Raw genomic sequence first — 16,269 nt, 5'->3', positions numbered from 1 at the left:
ATTTTGCACTTGCCTGTGAAATAAAGTTCTGGTACACCTTGGGTTATTGGTATATACAAAGTCAGCATTTGAGGCATCATGCTCAGATCTGTTGATTTTAATGTTTTATGCTGAACTCAGAATATGCACAAAAGTGTACAAGGTATAAATTTTATTTGCTTTGGCTTTCTTATTTTCAATCATTCAAAATTCACAACATAGATTCAAGATGGCGGTGTGACAGGTGAGACAGAGAACTTCTCCCAAAATCACAAATAGTATGAAAATATAGTTAATACAACAAACCCTAAAACAGCAACAGGAAAGAAGGCTGAACCAGACTGCATAGACACTTCACAAACAGAGCAGACCTCACGAAACTGGGTCATGTACCAAAGCCTTGATCTGGCGGGACCCAAGCCCTTCCCCTACCCCAGCTTACCAGAGGGAGGGAGAGAAACAGGGTGGGGAGGGGGTGGAAGACTGGGCCTGCTGAAAACCTAGCCCTGGAGATCTGCTGTGCAAGCAGAAACATACATTGTGTGGTGCTCTGGAGGTTGGGGAGCTGGGACAGGTGGAGTGCTTGAAAGACTGAGATTCCAGCCATTTGTGGAGGATGGGGATCCACATCCAGCTGCTCTGGGACAAGGGAAAGGCAGATGGTCTGAGAGGCTTCCTAGCAGCAAGAGGGCTGCTGATGGGCAGGGTTTCCATAGAGCTTGCTGCACAGGAGAAGGGAGAGCTGGACAGGTTGCCTGAGCGCGCTCTGCCCAGCTGGTTGGGAGCTTCAGGTGCTCCATTTCCTGGCTGGCTGCACAGCTCCAAGGCTCCCCACCTTGACATGCAGCCTGCCGAGCCTTCCTGCTGGCCGGACAGCACTGGCTTGCAAACTGGCAGTGACTGTGCTGGCATCAGGCCAGGCAGAGGGAGACCCCACCTACAACAGCTAGAGACACAAATCACAAAGGCTTACACCTGTGTGCTCAGCCCACTGGCTCTGATACTGGAGACAGGCACCACAGACAGAAATCAGGAAACATATCTTTTCTCCCCCCAGGCAACAGCTCCGCTCCCCTATGACCCCAAACCTCATTCTAGGGGCTGAGCAGCTCCAGAAACTGGAGCTTCTGAGCACTAGAGGGCACCACATAGCAATATGAAGTGTCAAAAGAAACTGGTTCAGACCCAAATCTTACAAACCCCAGAAAAAGGACCAAATGAAACTGAACTCACCAAACTTTCTGAAAGAGAGTTAAAAATAAAAATCATAATCATGCTTATGGAGGTACAGAAAAATATTTAAGAACACAGGAGTGGATTTAAGACAGATTCGATCATTAAGAAATTCCATATCTGAAATGAAACATACAATGGAGGGATTTTAAAGCAGATTGGATGCTGTAGAAGAGATGGTAAATGGAATAGAAATTAGAGAAGAGGAAAACAAAGAAGCTGAGGCACAGAGAGAAAAGGATCTCTAACAATTAAAGAATATTGAGAGAACTGTGTGACCAATTCAAACAGAACAATATTCACATTATAGGGGTAACAGAAGAAGAGAGAGAAAAAGGGATAGAAAGTGTCTTTGAGGAGGTAATTGCTGAAAACTTTCCCAATCTGGGGAAGGAGATAGTCTCTCAAGCCATGGAGGTGCACAGATCTCTCAACACAAGGGACCCAAGGAAGACAACTTCAAGACATATAATAATTAAAATGGCAAAGTTCAAGGATAAAGACAGACTTTTAAAAGCAGCTAGAGAAAGAGAGAAAAAAGACCACATATAAAGGAAAACCCATTAGGTTATCATCAGATTTCTCAACAGAAACCATACAGGGCAGAAGGGAGTGGCATGATATATTTAATGCAATGAATCAGACACATCTTTAACCAAGAAAACTCTAGCTGGCAAGGTTATTATTTAAATTTGAAGGAGGGATTAAACAATTTTCAGGTAAGCAAAACCTGAGAGAATTTACCTCCCACAACCACCTCTACAGTGCATTTTGCAGAGACTCCTATAGAAGGAAGTATTCCTAAGGCCAAATAGATGTCACCTAAGGGATAAACAAAGAGTACAGAATATGATACATGACATACAAAAAATGGAGGAGAAAGAAAGGGGAGGAAAAACAAAAGAACATTTAGGTTGTGTTTGTAATAGCATAAGAAGTGAGTTAAATTAGACTGTTAGATAGTAAGGGAATTACATTTGAACCTTTGGTAAACATGAATCTAAAGTCTGCAATGGCAGTAAGTATATACCTATTGATAATCACTCTAAATGTAAATGGTCTGAATGCACCAATCAAAATATGCAGAGTCACTGAATGGATAAAAAGATAAGAGCCATCTATATGCTGCCTACAAGAGACTCACTTCAAACCCAAAGACATATACAGATGAAAAGTAAAGGGATGGAAAAAGATACTTCATGCAACTAATAGGGAGAAAAAAGCAGGAGTTGCAGTACTTGTATCAGACAAAATAGACTTCAAAACAAAGAGAGTAACGAGACAAAGAAGAACATTACATAATGATAAAGGGGTCAGTCCAACAAGAGGACATAACTATTATAAATATCTATGCACCCAACAGAGGATCACCTACATATGTGGAACAAATACTCACAGAATTAAAGGGGGAAATAGAATGCAATGCGTTCATTTTAGGAGACTTCAACACACCACTCAATCCAAAGGACAGATCAACCAGACAGAAAATAAGTAAAGAGACAGAGGCAATGAACAACGTATTAGAAAAGATGGACCCAATGGACATGTAAAGAATACTCCATCCAAAAGCAATAGGATACACATTCTTCTCAAGTGCACATGGAACATTTTCAAGAATGGATCACATACTAGGACACAAAAAGAACATCAGTAAATTCAAAAAGATTGAAATTGTACCAACCAGCTTCTCAGATCACAAAGGTATGAAACTAGAAAGAAATTACACAAAGAAAATGAAAAAGCCCACAAAAACATGCAGGCCTAATCACATGCTCCTAAAAAATCAATGGATGAATGACCATATAAAAAAGAAGATCATGCAATATATGGCTACAAATGACAACAATAATTCAACAACAAAAAATCTGTGGGGCACAGCAAAGGATTTGCTAACAGGAAAGTATATTGCAATGCAGGCCTTTCTCAGGAGAGAACAATTCCAAGTCAACAGTCTAAATTCACAATTAATAACACTATAAAAGGAAGAACAAATGAGGCCCAAAGTTAGTAGAAGGAGGTACATAATAAAGATTAAAGCAGAAATAAATATAATCAAGAAGAATAAAACAATAGAAAGAATCAATAAAGTAGGAGCTGATTCATCGAGAAAATAAACAAAACAGATAAACCCCTAGCCATACTTATCAAGAAAAAAAAGAGCCTACACACATAAACAGAATCAGAAATGAGAAAGGAAAAATCACTACAGACATCAAAGAAATACAAAGAATTATGAGAGAATACTATGAAAAATTATATGCCAACAAACTGGATAACCTAGAAGAAATGGACAAATTTCTAGAAAAATACAACCTTTCAAGGCTGACCCAGGAAGAAACAGAAAATCTGAATAAACCAATTACCAGCAAAGACATTGAGCTGATAATCAAAAAACTACCGAAGAACAAACAACTGAACAAGATGGTTACACTGCTGAATTTTATCAAACATTTAGTTAAGACCTAATACCCATTCTCCTTAAAGTTTTCCAAAAAGTAGAAGAGGAGGGAATATGCCCAAACTTATTCTATGAGGCCAACATCACTCTAATACCAAAACCAGGAAAAGACACCCCAAAAAAGGAAAATTATAGACCAATATCCCTCATGAACATAGATGCAAAAATACTCAACAAAATATTAGCAAACCTAATTCAAAAATACATCAAAAAGATCATCCATCATGATCAAGTGGTATTCATCCTAGGGATGCAAGGATGGTACAACATTCAAAAATCCATCAACATCATCCACTACATCAACAAAAAGAAGGACAAAAACCACATGACCATCTCCATAGATACTGAAAAGCATTCAATAAAATTCAACATCCATTCATGATAAAAACTCTCAAAAAATGAGTATAGAGGACAAATACCTCAACATAATAAAGGCCATATATGACAAACGCACAACCAACATTACTTAATAGTGAAAAGCTGAAAGCTTTTCCTTTAAGATTGGCAACAAGACAGGGATGCCCACTCTCCCTACTTCTATTCAACATAGTATTGGAGGTCCTAGCCATGGCAATTAGATAACACAAAGAAATAAAAGGCATCCAGATTGGCAAGGAAGTAGTCAAACTGTCCTTGTTTGCAGATGACATGATATTGTACATAAAAAAACCCTAAAGAATCCAATCCAAAACTACTAGATCTAATATCTGCATTCAGCAAAGTTGTGGGATACAAAATTAATACACATAAATCTGTTGTGTTACTATACACTAATGAGGAACTAGCAGAAAGAGAAATCAGGAAAACAATTCTATTCAGAATTGCATCAAAAATAAAATACCTAGGAATAAACCTAATCAAGGAGGTGAAAGACTTATACTCTGAAAACTACAAAACACTCAGGAGAGAGGTTAAAGAAGAAACTAATTAATGGAAACACATCCCATGCTCATGGATAGGAAGAATTAATATTGTCAAAATGGCTATCCTGCCTAAAGCAATCTACAGATTCAATGCAATCCCTATCAAAATAACAACAGCACTCTTCAATGAACAAGAGCAAATTATTCTAAAAATCATATGGAACCACAAAAGACCCCAAATGGCCAAAGCAATCCTGAGAAGGAAGAATAAAGTGGGGGGAATTATGATCCCTGACTTCAAGCTCTACTACAAAGCCACACTAATCAAGACAATTTGGTACTTGCAAAAGAACAGACCCATAGACCAATAGAACAGACTAGAGAGCCCAGGTATAAACCCAAGCATATATGGTCAATTAATATACAATAAGGGAGCAATGGATATACAATGGGGAAATGACAGTCTCTTCAACAGCTGATGTTGGCAAAACTGGACAGCTACATGTAAGAGAATGAAACTGGAACATTGTCTAACCCCATACACAAAAGTAAATTAGAAATGGATCAAAGACCTGAATGTAAGTCATGAAACCATAAAACTCTCAGAAAAACATAGGCAAAAATCTCTTGGACAGAAACATGAGCAACTCTTTATGAACATATCTCCCCAGGTAAGGGAAACAAATGCAAAAATGAACAAGTGGGACGACATCAAACTAAAAAGCTTCTGTACAGCAAAGGACACCATCAATAGAACAAAAAGGCATCCTACAGTATGGGAGAATATATTCATAAATGACAGATCCAATAAAGGGTTGACATCCAAAATATATAAAGAGCTCATGCACCTCAACAAACAAAAAGCATATAATCCAATTAAAAGATGGGCAGAGGAGCTGAACAGACAGTTCTCCAAAGAAGAAATTCAGATGGCCAACAGGCACATGAAAAGATGCTCCACATTGCTAATCATCAGAGAAATGCAAATTTAAACCACAATGAGATATCACCTCACACCAGTAAGTATGGCCAACATCCAAAAGACAAACAACAAATGTTGGCGAGGATGTGGAGAAAAGGGAACTCTCCTACACTGCTGGTGGTAATGTAAATTAGTTCAATTTTATTGTGGAAAGCAGTATGGAGGTTCCTCAAAAAACTAAAAATAGAAATATCATTTGACCCAAGAATTCCACTCTAAGGAATTTACCCTAAGAATGCAGAAGCCCAGTTTGAAAAAGACATATGTACCCCTATGTTTATCGCAGCACTATTTACAATAGCCAAGAAATGGAAGCAACCTAAGTGTCCATCAGTAGATGAATGGATAAAGAAGATGTGATACATATACACAATGGAATATTATTCAGCCATAAGAAAAAAACAAATATCATTTGCAACAACATGGATGGAGCTAGAGGGTATTATGCTCAGTGAAATAAGCCAGGTGGAGAAAGACAAGTATCAAATGATCTCACTCATCTGTGCAGTATAAGAACAAAGAAAAAACTGCAGGAACAAAAGAGCAGCAGACTCACAGAACCTAAGAATGGACTAACAGTTACCAAAGGGAAAGGGACTGGGGAAGATGGGTGGGAAGAGAGGGATAAAGGAAAAAAGGGGCATTACGATTAGAACACATAATATGTTGGGGGGGCATGGGGAGGGCTGTACAACACAGAGAAGACAAGTAGTGATTCTATAGCATCTTATTACGCTGATGGACAGTGACTGTAATGGGGTATGTGGTGGGGACCTGATAGTTCGGGGAGTTTAGTAACCATAATGTTGTTCAAGTAATTGTACATTAACGATACCAAAATAAAAATATATAAAAATAAAAATTTACAATATGCTATCTATCCATATAGCCTTTTAGCATGATCAAAATGAATTAGATCTTAAACTTCAAATCAAAATCCAAATAATTAAATAGACCAAGATCCTGATGGAACATCTTTCATTAAATAATAAGACCATTTCTATGGAACATTAAGGCATGTGCTTTATCTATGTATAAAACATAGAGTAATGCATAAACAATGAGCAATGACTCTAGAAAAGCTTGGACAACTGACTTTCTCATATGACCTTCAAACTGTGTGGTAACCGGAGAAGGGTAAGGCACCCAGCAACAATCTACACTTACTGAATACAGACAGTGAAGGAAGATTTAATCTGTCTACATTTTACAGCTACTCTAAACTTGATGTTTATAAAAACTTCAACATTTAATATAAATTGAGTCTTAAGAATCCTATGCAGATGGTTTGGGAGTGTCAAAGTCAAATGAACTAAGAATTATATAAACTAACATTGAACGTATCTGTACCACTGGTGAAAAAAAAGATAACATTTTTGTAATCAAATGAACATGGAGTCAAGGAGGTAGCAAGGGAGACCTAGGACCCTAGAAAATGAAGACCTGCATTGTACAGCTACATGAACTTTTTTTTCAAAATATATATACATATATAATTTTTAATAAAATTTATTACTTCATATCTGACTGTGATTGTGATCACAAGAATTAACTCAAATATGTCCAAGACAAAATTCTATATACATCACATGGTGAGCGTTTAGTAGATACAATGTTGCTTCTGGGCCAAAGTTTTTAACCATCTCACCCAAGAGGGCATGGCCCTCCATCTAAGAAGGAACACACATTAGGTTCAATCATTTTCTAATAAAATACTAATTATGCTACCTAAGCTAAAGCTCATGGTTGATATATACAGTGTTCGGCTTCAAACTACTTGCTAAAAAGTATCTACTTCCCTGAAATGATCTGCTAAAATTATTGGTATTTTCAAATTATATATACTAAACCTATTTTATTACTTAAGAGCTGTGTCTTGTCAAGGTAAATCATCAAAAACTGTGTCTTTAAACTGCTGTATTTAAAACACACATTCACCCTATTAGGATAAAATACATGTCCCTAAGTTGTGTTTATGATCAGTATAAAAAATAACTAGATGAGGTTGCCTATGTATCTTTGAAAAACTTCCTACTAAAGCCATGGCCCCTTATTTTGGTCAATGACCATTAAATGAAAATACACAAGATGGCTTCTTTTTTATTTAATTTTTCATTTGTTTATATATATATTACCATAAAATCATTATATAGGTATTTACCATGTGTTAGGCATATTCAGTCATAAAGGCATAAAGTGCTTTATGAAAATACATCTACTCCTCAGATACACACACATACACACACACACTCACTCACTCACTCACACTTATATTTAGTATATATTGGTATATCAAAAATGCTCTGATGGTTGTATGGAACTTCAATATCTCATCATTGAGACAGGGACCATGGATGTAGTCCAAGTAGGATGAGGGCCTCTGGAAAAAACAAGGCAGGATATTTGCAGACAGAGCAATGTAACTACAAGCAAAGAAAACCCCTACTAAACTCTGTGTTAAACATTCAGCTCTAGAGTCATTCTTCAGTGAGATCAGTTGGTGAACCCCAGATAAAGAGTAGCACATGTTTATTTTATGCTAATCATTTATAATCATGTCTAAGATTCACTTTAACATGCTAAAAGGCCCAGGCCTATGTGCTGTCTTCAGATCTGATGAAGTGATTTTGCAAACTTGGTAAACTAATTTAGCATGCAAGTCCAGCCATAACAAAGTAAAAGGCAAGAAGGATTCCACCTTAAAGATAAGATTGCATTTAACTTACTCTTTAGCAAACAATGCCTCAGCCCAGCTTGGAGGCTGAGCAGGTGGCTTTGTTTCATATGCACCCCAGACCAAGATGCTGTTATCTCAGGGAGAAATCAACAGAGCAGGAGGTTACTTGTATTAAGTTAATTGTAAATATCCTAAGTCCACACCCCTAAGCTTTTTTTCTTGTTCTGGAAAAATCCTCAACTGCCTATAAAATCCCCTAGACAATGCACCACCCAGGACTCTCTTGTCCCCTCCTGGCTGAGCCAGGAGCTCCGTCCTTTCACTTTATCTGTAAATAAAAGCCTGTACCTTGCTCTCCTACCTTGAGTGTTTGTGAAGCTCATTCTTCAGCTTCGTGAACAAGAACCCGGCATCAATCATGTTTTGCTTTGTTTTGTCTGAAAGCTAGGGAACTGAAGGCTAAATCCTATAGCTAATTGAACTAATGATTTATAATTAACTAAAAATAATTAATAATTTATCTCTCTTATTTTGGAATAACTATGATTGTATGGCTCTTGCACATTTAGCCTTATTTCAGTTACTTCATTGTATCTTGTTATTGTCATTTTACACCTGAAATCTTTTCCAGAAATATAGATGGATGAAAATAAAGTAACAGTTGACAGATTATCATACATTTGGCAAGTCTTTCTATACGTGGGTGCAGTTTCCAAGCAACTTTGCCAATGTGGCTTCTAGAATAAGGAAGCTTTGTTTTAGCCTGATGTTAGTTTTTCTTATTTTAATAAAATATTAGATATATGAATAGAGATGCAAATATTAAGACCTCAGTATTCTTCATCTAGACCAAAGTAACCACATGTTAGAATGCATGCTGGTTTGCTTCTTAGTAATTAATTTCTAAAGAGAATATTGAAGATAACTAACAGAAATTAAAGCAAAGGTGACCTTTAATTCAGAATATCTTGCATTTTTCTAAATCCTTCTTGAAGTTGAATCAATGTATCTACAAGTCCAAGAATATATTTATATCATATAGCAATTATTAAGTTCAAGCATTTTAATCAGCAGAAAGCTGATTAAAGCCCTATATAGCCTTACATAGTATCTGAGGCTATAATAAAATAAAACCTATGAGAAAAATTCTAAACTTCATAACATAAGAATGTTTCAATTACATTCAACACCCTTTTCATTCTGTATACTATCATAAATAACTTTTTAAAAATAATACTAATCGGGAGTGGCCAGCTAGGAGTTAGTTCCATGCCCGTGTGTGAGTTTTAGGGAGCTGTGCACGGATCTGAGGCTGAATGGCGGTGCTGGCCAGGCCCCCGATGGATCCCTCACCTAGCGGCTCGTGGCATACAGTTAATCATTTTATTTAGCTTCCACATGTATGTTGCAGTACTGACCCCTGTTGCCAACAATAGGCAGTAAATAGTAAGGGTTTTTTTTTTTTTCAAATTTAACCAAGGCCGAGATGGGCGGAAGATGGTGGCGTGAGTAGAGCAGCGGAAATCTCCTCCCAAAACCACATATATCTATGAAAATATAACAAAGACAACCCTTCCTAGAATAAAGACCAGAGGACACACGACAATATCCAGACCACATCCGCACCTGAGAGAACCCAGCGCCTCGCAAAGGGGGTAAGATACAAGCCCCGGCCCCGCGGGAGCCGAGCGCCCCTCCCCCCAGCTCCCGGCGGGAGAAGAGCAGGCAGAGCGGGAGGGAGACGGAGCCCAGGACTGCTGAACACCCAGCCCCAGCCATCCGGGCCAGAGTGCAGGGCGCTCAATACTAGGAAAACAGGGCAGCAAGAACAGTGAGAAGGCACTGGAGGCCGGGCGCCGGAGGACATAAGAACAGTGAGCGACCAATTTTTTTTTTTTCCTGTTTTGTTTTGGCGAGCGGTTTTTGGAAGTCTTAAAGGGATAGGGACCCCAATACTAGGGAAACAGGGCAGCAAGACCGGTGAGCAGATGCCTGAGGCTGGCGTCGGAGAATAAAGAAAAATGAGCGGCCACCTTTTTTTTTAAATAAAAAAATTTTTATTTTTACTTATTTTTTTTTTGTGCTCGTTGTTTTGTTTGGGCGGGTGCTTTTTGGAAGTCTTAAAGGGGCAGGGCGGGCCACTTAATCCAGAGGAAGGGAATCCGGGGATCTCTGGGCACCCTAACCCCTGGGCTGCAGGGAGCAGGGAGGCCCCTTACGGAGATAAATAGCCTCCCAGCAGCTCCTGCTCCAACGCGACTCCACCACTTTGGAGTAGCTGCCCGAGCCAGGCCACGCCCACAGCAACAGCGGAGATTAACTCCATAGCAGCCGGGCAGGAAGCAGAAACCCTGTCTGCGCGCAGCTGCGCAGCACAAGCCACTAGAGGTCGCTGTTCTCCCAGGAGAGGAGGGCCACAAACCAACAAGAAGGGAAGTTCTTCCAGCCGTCACTCGTCCCAGCTCTGCAAACTATTCCTATCACCATGAAAAGGCAAAGCTACAGGCAAAGATCACAGAGACAACACCAGAGAAGGAGACAGACCTAACAAGTCTTCCTGAAAAAGAATTCAAAATAAGAATCATAAACATGCTGACGGAGATGCAGAGAAATAAGCAAGAGAAATGGGATGAAGTCCGGAGGGAGATCACAGATGCCAGAAAGGAGATCACAGAAATGAAACAAACTCTGGAAGGGTTTATAAGCAGAATGGATAGGATGCAAGAGGCCATTGATGGAATTGAAACCAGAGAACAGGAACACATAGAAGCTGACATAGAGACAAAAGGATCTCCAGGAATGAAACAATATTAAGAGAACTGTGTGACCAATCCAAAAGGAACAATATCCGTATTATAGGGGTTCCAGAAGAAGAAGAGGGAGGAAAAGAGATGGAAAGTATCTTAGAAGAAATAATTGCTGAAAACTTCCCCAAACTGGGGGAGGAAATAATCGAACAGACCACGGAAATACACAGAACCCCCAACAGAAAGGATCCAAGGAGGACAACACCAAGACACATAATAATTAAAATGGCAAAGATCAAGGACAAGGAAAGAGTTTTAAAGGCAGCTAGAGAGAAAAAGGTCACCGATAAAGGAAAACCCATCAGGCTAACATCAGATTTCTCGACAGAAACCCTACAGGCCAGAAGAGAATGGCATGATATATTTAATACAATGAAACAGAAGGGCCTTGAACCAAGGATACTGTATCCAGCACGATTATCATTCAAATATGACGGTGGGATTAAACAATTCCCAGACAAACAAAAGCTGAGGGAATTTGCTTCCCACAAACCACCTCTACAGAACATCTTACAGGGACTGCTCTAGATGGGAGCACTCCTAGAAAGAGCACAGCACAAAACACCCAACATATGAAGAATCGAGAAGGAGGAATAAGAAGGGAGAGAAGAAAAGAATCTCCAGACAGTGTATATAACAGCTCAATAAGTGAGCTAATTTGGCAGTAAGATACTAAAGTGGCTAACCTTGAACCTTTGGTAACCACAAATTTAAAGCCTGCAATGGCAATAAGTACATATCTTTCAATAGTCACCCTAAATGTTAATGGGCTGAATGCACCAATCAAAAGACATAGAGTAATAGAATGGATAAAAAAGCAAGACCCATCTATATGCTGCTTACAAGAAACTCACCTCAAACCCAAAGACATGTACAGACTAAAAGTCAAGAGATGGAAAAACATATTTCAAGCAAACAACAGTGAGAAGAAAGCAGGGGTTGCAGTACTAATATCAGACAAAATAGACTTCAAAACAAAGAAAGTAACGAGAGATAAAGAAGGACACTACATAATGATAAAGGGCTCAGTCCAACAAGAGGATATAACCATTCTAAATATATATGCACCCAACACAGGAGCACCAGCATATGTGAAACAAATACTAACAGAACTAAAGGGGGAAATAGACTGCAATGCATTCATTCTAAGAGACTTCAACACACCACTCACCCCAAAGGATAGATCCACCGGGCAGAAAATAAGTAAGGACACGGAAACACTGAACAACACAGTAGAGCAGATGGACCTAATAGACATCTATAGAACTCTACATCCAAAAGCAACAGGATATACATTCTTCTCAAGTGCACATGGAACATTCTCCAGAATAGACCACATACTAGGCCACAAAAAGAGCCTCAGTAAATTCCAAAAGATTGAAATCCTACCAACCAACTTTTCAGACCACAAAGGCATAAAACTAGAAATAAACTGTACAAAGAAAGCAAAGAGGCTCACAAACACATGGAGGCTTAACAACACGCTCCTAAATAATCAATGGATCAATGACCAAATCAAAATGGAGATCCAGCAATATATGGAAACAAATGACAACAACAACACTAAGCCCCAACATCTGTGGGATACAGCAAAAGCAGTCTTAAGAGGAAAGTATATAGCAATTCAAGCATATTTAAAAAAGGAAGAACAATCCCAAATGAATGGTCCAATGTCACAATTATCGAAATTGGAAAAAGAAGAACAGATGAGGCCTAAGGTCAGCAGAAGGAGGGACATAATAAAGATCAGAGAAGAAATAAATAAAATTGAGAAGAATAAAACAATAGCAAAAATCAATGAAACCAAGAGCTGGTTCGTCAAGAAAATAAACAAAATAGATAAGCCTCTAGCAAGACTTATTAAGAAGAAAAGAGAGTCAACACAAATCAACAGTATCAGAAACGAGAAAGGAAAAATCACGACGGACCCCACAGAAATACAAAGAATTATTAGAGAATACTATGAAAACCTATATGCTAACAAGCTGGGAAACCTATAAGAAATGGACAACTTCCTAGAAAAATACAACCTTCCAAGACTGACCCAGAAAGAAACAGAAAATCTAAAGAAGACCAATTACCAGCAACGAAATTGAAGTGGTAATCAAAAAACTACCAAAGAACAAAACCCCAGGCCCAGATGGATTTACCTCGGAATTTTATCAGACATACAGGGAAGACATAATACCCATTCTCCTTAAAGTTTTCCAAAAAATAGAGGAGGAGGGGATACTCCCAAACTCATTCTATGAAGCTAACATCACCCTAATACCAAAACCAGGCAAAGACCCCACCAAAAAAGAAAACTACAGACCAATATCCCTGATGAACGTAGATGCAAAAATACTCAACAAAATATTAGCAAACCGAATTCAAAAATACATCAAAAGGATCATACACCATGACCAAGTGGGATTCATCCCAGGGATGCAAGGATGGTACAACATTCGAAAGTCCATCAACATCATCCACCACATCAACAAAAAGAAAGACAAAAACCACATGATCATCTCCATAGATGCTGAAAAAGCATTTGACAAAGTTCAACATCCATTCATGATAAAAACTCTCAGCAAAATGGGAATAGAGGGCAAGTACCTCAACATAATAAAGGCCATCTATGAGAAACCCACAGCCAACATTATATTGAACAGCGAGAAGCTGAAAGCATTTCCGCTGACATCGGGAACTAGACAGGGATGCCCACTCTCTCCACTGTTATTTAACATAGTACTGGAGGTCCTAGCCACGGCAATCAGACAAAACAAAGAAATACAAGGAATCCAGATTGGTGAAGAAGAAGTTAAACTGTCACTATTTTCAGATGACATGATACTGTACATAAAAAACCCTAAAGACTCCACCCCAAAACTAGTAGAACTGATATCAGAATACAGCAAAGTTGCAGGATACAAAATCAACACACGGAAATCTGTGGCTTTCCTATACACTAAAAATGAACCAACAGAAAGAGAAATCAGGAAAACAACTCCATTCACAATTGCATCAAAAAAAAAAAAAATACCTAGGAACAAACCTAACCAAAGAAGTGAAAGACTTATACTCTGAAAACTACAAGTCACTCTTAAGAGAAATTAAAGGGGACACTAACAGATGGAAACTCATCCCATGCTCGTGGCTAGGAAGAATTAATATCGTCAAAATGGCCATCCTGCCCAAAGCAATATACAGATTTGATGCAATCCCTATGAAACTACCAGCAACATTCTTCAATGAACTGGAACAAATAATTCAAAAATTCATATGGAAACACCAAAGACCCCGAATAGCCAAAGCAATCCTGAGAAAGAAGAATAAAGTAGGGGGGATCTCACTCCCCAACTTCAAACTCTACTATAAAGCCATAGTAATCAAGACAATTTGGTACTGGCACAAGAGCAGAGCCACAGACCAATGGAACAGACTAGAGAATCCAGACATTAACCCAGACATATATGGTCAATTAATATTTGATAAAGGAGCCATGGACATACAATGGTGAAATGACAGTCTCTTCAACAGATGGTGCTGGCAAAACTGGACAGCTACATGTAGGAGAATGAAACTGGACCATTGTCTAACCCCATATACAAAAGTAAACTCAAAATGGATCAAAGACCTGAATGTAAGTCATGAAACCATTAAACTCTTGGAAGAAAACATAGGCAAAAACCTCTTAGACATAAACATGAGTGACTTCTTCTTGAACATATCGACCTGGGCAAGGAAAACAACAGCAAAAATGAGTAAGTGGGACTATATTAACCTGTAAAGCTTCTGTACAGCAAAAGACACTGTAAATAGAACAAAAAGGAACCCTACAGTATGGGAGAATATATTTGAAAATGACACATCCGATAAAGGCTTGACGTCCAGAATATTTAAACAGCTCACACGCCTCAACAAACAAACAAAAAATAACCCAATTAAAAAATGGGCAGAGGAACTGAACAGACAGTTCTCCAAAAAAGAAATACAGATGGCCAACAGACACATGAAAAGATGCTCCACATCGCTAATTATCAGAGAAATGCAAATTAAAACTACAATGAGGTATCACCTCACACCAGTAAGGATGGCTGCCATCCAAAAGACAAATAACAACAACAAATGTTGGCGAGGCTGTGGAGAAAGGGGAACCCTCCTACACTGCTGGTGGGAATGTAACTTAGTTCAACCATTGTGGAAAGCAGTATGGAGGTACATCAAAATGCTCAAAACAGACCTACCATTTGACCCAGGAATTGCACTCCTAGGATTTTACCCTTAGAATGCAGCAATCAAGTTTGAGAAAGACCAGTGCACCCCTATGTTTATCGCAGTACTATTTACAATAGCCAAGAATTGGAAGCAACCTAAATGTCCATCGATAGATGAATGGATAAAGAAGAAGTGGTACATATACACAATGGAATACTACTCAGCCATAAGAAAAGGGGAAATCCAAAAATTTGCAGCAACATGGATGGAGCTGGAGGGTATTATGCTCAGTGAAACAAGCCAAGTGGAGAAAGAGAAATACCAAATGATTTCACTTATCTGTGGAATATAAGAACAAAGGAAAAACTGAAGGAACGAAACAGCAGCAGAATCACAGAACTCAAGAATGGACTAACAGGTACCAAAGGGAAAGGGACTGGGGAGGATGGGTGGGTAGGCAGGGATAAGGGGGGGAGAAGTAGGGGGGTATTAAGATTAGCATGCATGGGGGGGTAGGAGAAAAGGGAGGGCTGTACAACACAGAGAAGGCAAGTAGTGATTCTACAACATTTTGCTATGCTGATGGACAGTGACTCTAAAGGGGCTTATAGGAGGGACCTGGTATAGGGGAGAGCCTAGTAAACATAATATTTGTCATGTAAGTGTAGATTAGTGACAGCAAAAAAAAAAAAAAAAAAAAGAGGCAGTTCCTGTGTGGTAACCTCCAACGAGTTCTACACAAGAGTATAAAGGGCATATAAAAGTGTAGGCAAAGGGTCTGTTTGTGTTTATACAGAGGATCAAAGCCTAATTGGGCTACCCAGAAAATGAACTAAGATACGATATGAAAAAGAATTTCCAACATCAGCACTCTCTGGAAGACTCATGTCAGAAGATGATCATCAAAAAACCCCAACAAAGATCCACACACTGCTACAGCTGTAGATGCACTCATCCCACCAGTTCCTGGACTTGCCATGGGAATGAAGAAGGAGATATCTAAGCTGGCCTGTGCATACAGTGAAATAGCAAATTTGACTGGATCTATACTGTTGGAACTCAATCATGAA

At 38.8% G+C, this 16,269-nt stretch overlaps 1 protein-coding gene across 3 annotated transcripts in view; it reads right to left on the bottom strand.

The window, feature by feature from the left end:
• The window catches only part of GLRB (glycine receptor beta), a 101,996-nt gene that overhangs the window by 27,472 nt on the left and 58,255 nt on the right, over window positions 1–16,269 (bottom strand). The window lies entirely within an intron of this gene.

Source organism: Manis pentadactyla, chromosome 1 (assembly GCF_030020395.1).
Source record: "Manis pentadactyla isolate mManPen7 chromosome 1, mManPen7.hap1, whole genome shotgun sequence".
NCBI classification, from domain to species: Eukaryota; Metazoa; Chordata; class Mammalia; order Pholidota; family Manidae; genus Manis; species Manis pentadactyla.
The sequence above is the reverse complement of the archived record's forward strand: the minus strand, read 5'-3'. Positions and strand labels throughout refer to the sequence as shown.